Source organism: Morone saxatilis, unplaced genomic scaffold (assembly GCF_004916995.1).
Source record: "Morone saxatilis isolate NCDOM2014 unplaced genomic scaffold, NCSU_SB_2.0 Contig14, whole genome shotgun sequence".
NCBI classification, from domain to species: domain Eukaryota; kingdom Metazoa; phylum Chordata; class Actinopteri; family Moronidae; genus Morone; species Morone saxatilis.
Window position 1 is genome coordinate 366,397 of NW_023339696.1, and position 3,781 is coordinate 370,177.

Here is a 3,781-nt window from a genome sequence, read left to right on the forward strand (position 1 = left end):
ATGCGTCTGCCTCCCTGGACTCAGGTTGTTGTTAAGAGAAGAGAGAGAGAGAGAGGAGAAGAGAGGAGAGAGAGAGAGAAGAGAGAGAAGAAACGAGAAAGAGAGATGAGAGAAGAAGAGAGAGACAGCAAGACAGGTGCACCCAGCAACATACATAGCAACCAACTACACTATAGTAGTGACATGATGATGACAATGATACATGAAGAAGAAGATGATGACGACGACAACAGGCAACAGTAGGGGGGACCTGTTTGCAATGAGCCAGTGACAATAGTAAAATAGTACTGTAGTAATAATAAATTAATGATAATAATAACAATAATATCAGTGATATTAGCAATGGCAGTCAAGGCAGGACGGAATGGCGAGGAGGCACCAGGACCCTGATAGACCAAGCCGAGAACGAGAAAGCCACAAGAACTCCGGGGAAGAGAGAGAGAGTAACTGGCTTAAAGGACATGGAATGAGTGCAGAAAGACGAGGAGAGAAGGAAGCTCGTGCACCATGGGAAATCCCCCCGATAGTCTAGGCCGTATAGCAGCATAACATAAGGGATGCTTCAGGAACCTCCACCTGATCTCAGCCCCTAACTATAAGCTTTAAATCCAAAGAGAACGTCCTAAAAGGCCCCTACTCAATGGTGTCCAAATGCAGCACTAAGGTCTAATAATACAAGTACAGTGTCGGACAGCAATCCCCAAAAGTCCATGTACTCAACTTTAACCAAGAGCCCTGTCCTCCTGTGCTGTGATGAACTCTAAATCCTGAAACTGAAAATTCTCAAATAAATATTGCTATGTAAAAAAGTCACACAACTGTTGTGGCGACCTACTTTCTCCCAGAAATCTTAGAGAGGAAGGGGAGGTTCAGAAATCAGGTCCTATACGGGTTGCCCTAAGAACCCCTGGTCAGAGAAGTGGGAGCCTTTTTAAGAAAGGGTGAATTTACAGCTACTTTTAAAGGAAACTGTGGTACATATCCTGACAGTAAAGAAAGAATTAATCATATCGTAGTAAAGTGCCTAAATTAAGGGTACAACTTCTTTAAGGGACAGCCTAGTTGGATGACTAATAGACAGGTTGGATGGCTTTGATGAAGAAATTATTGAAGTTTAACTGATGAAGAAAACTGGATAGCAGAAAAAACATTCTAAAATATATACCCTGAGTTAAGCATTATTAAAGTTCCTGAACTCTGGAGAGCCCAGTGATAGCTGTTGAGGGCATGTTGGTGACCTAATTTTCTCTCCTATAGTCATAATTTAAAAAAGCGGCTGCTACTCCACCTCCTTGGCCGGTGCCTCGAGGAATGCGAGTATTAATATGACTTGGGGGGTGGATTTATTTAGGCTAACATATAACATACTTTACTCAGATTTTCATTTATACAGTGATATTTATGGCAGGCTTTCTGTCATTTGAGTGGTTGGAAGAAAGGCGCTATATAAGTGCAGTCCATTCTATGACATTTGTATAAAAACCTTAAAATCATGAATGTCATGCATTTAACATTTTAGTATAACGTCATTATAGACCGATTTTCTCTCAGCACCCCAACATTATTGAATGAATATTGATCAAAACAATTGAGGACAATAAACCGTTTGTGACAGTGACACCACAATTTGCAAGTGTGGTGAATAATGTAATAAACATGGTGAAGAAACTCATTTTAAACACGGTGTATCAGTCTTTCCCGGTCCAATATGGCGGCGACGTTGACAGATTCCAGCCAAAGCGGCCAATGCGACGTCTATGTATTTATGTCTATGGTCATCCCGGTTTGAGAAACACAGCGAATATTGGTAGGGCGGAATTGCATTGTGACCGTACTGTAGTAGTGCGCTTTTGCGCGACAACGTGGCAGTTAACAGCCAATAAGAGTTTGTCCTCGAGTATTTTACTACTGTATCCTACTTTTGATTGGTTAAAGTCATCTTTAGGGCGTTGGTGATTGGGTAGCAAAAGATCAAGGACCGCCTCCCTGATGTTGTTATTTAAAGGTACAGAGTGCCAACGCGGACTGCTGTTCATACACTACGAAGGGAGGTGTTGCGAGAATCTGCCAAGAAAATGGTGAGTAATTTTTATCTTGCTTCTTAAAAGTAAAAAATAATAGTTGAACACTGGCTTACACCAAAGCTTTCACGGCTACAGTGCATATGATGGACTTCCTGCAGCATAAAGGAAAAGTATGAATGTGTTTAATGATGGGTTTGATGTCCCTTGTGGGGTTTGGGACAAGACAAGACACTACATGCTCATTCGCTGTAGGACCATTTATGTAAGTTTGTGACTTGTTGATGTGAATGAAAGAAAATGTTTGATTTTAGCTTAGCTTTTTCTATGATAACACACATTATTTTACAGTATTCTTGGGGTTACTGTTGACTTGATTCTGTGGATAAAAGATTTCCTTTCTGTCAACTACAGAAAGTCACCGTCAGTGGAATAATGTCTGACTTTCTTAGTAAGTCCAGGGATGTGCATTGCTTCTGTACTATTCTACTAATGTGTGGATCTGTGTACGCTGTGTACGGTGGTCGTAGTTGGCCTTCCATAGCAAACAGCATATGTACATAGGTGGAAAATTAGCAGATTAATGAGGAGATGATGGGTAAGATTAAAGAAATTATTATTTCTGCCAAGTAGGATTTCATAACAAGGTCTGTTGTACTTATCGAAGTTGAAGGAAGTTTCAGATGTCTTGGTACAGTTCTGACTGCTCTATGTCAGTGGAAACTGACTGTTTAAACTAAAGAAATGCACAACCATTTCATTTCCTCAACACCTTCAGAGAGTGAAGTGAATAAGAAAGTGCTGCCTGATCAATCACCTGAACTGCAGGCTTACGAAGAAGCTGTTTGAATAGTTGGCATGGCCAGCACAATGAACCCCAGATACATCTATGTGACCTGTTTACTGTCAGGAGGAGAGATACCAGAATACACTCCTCAGTCTTGATTACCTCAGTTTGCGGCTCTGACCTCTTGGAGGTGCTGTAAGCTCTGCTGCTTTGCTCCAGGGCCACTTTTGCAAAATGACAGGAGGGCAGGACCAGATTTATCGATGCAGTCAGTATTTGTCAGTATCCATGATGACCTTTAACGTCTTTGACATTAACTATTTGCACTTGTGATCTGAGATAGATGATTGAATTAATGTGATTATTTTTAGATGGCTCTATTATTGTCTACAAAACATTCTGTCCATGTACTGTGATAAAATAAAATGCAGTTTTGAGTAACTGAGTAGAGTTGTTATTTCTTGAGTAGGAAAGCTCCTTTTTCAACATGGGAACAATAGTTTTACAAAAAAGAATTAATGTATAATAAATAACACTTATTAGCTGTTTCCAGAGTTTTTCAGTGGCATAGCTTATCTAATACATAGTTATTAATCTAAGTGTCTTTGTAATCTGTGACAAATAATGTACAGTAGATTTCAAAAGTACCCAACTTAGAGGATTCTTTTTGGTAATGCTCTATTAATAATTATATGGGAGGATTTCTGGGAAGAACTTAATGTTGACAGGAATAATGGAAATTTCAGAAGAAAACCTCCATTAAACCCATGTAAATATTACATTATTACTCATTTATTATTGAAAACTATACATTTAAGGACAATAAGGAATTTATTGTCACATGCATTAAAATGCCACCAGTGCAATAAGGAGTTGCAGTAATTCAGGCTAGAAGTAACAAATGCATGAACTAATTTTTCTGAATCTGATCTGAAATTTTTGCAATATTACGTAAGTGAAAAAAGGCAGTCCT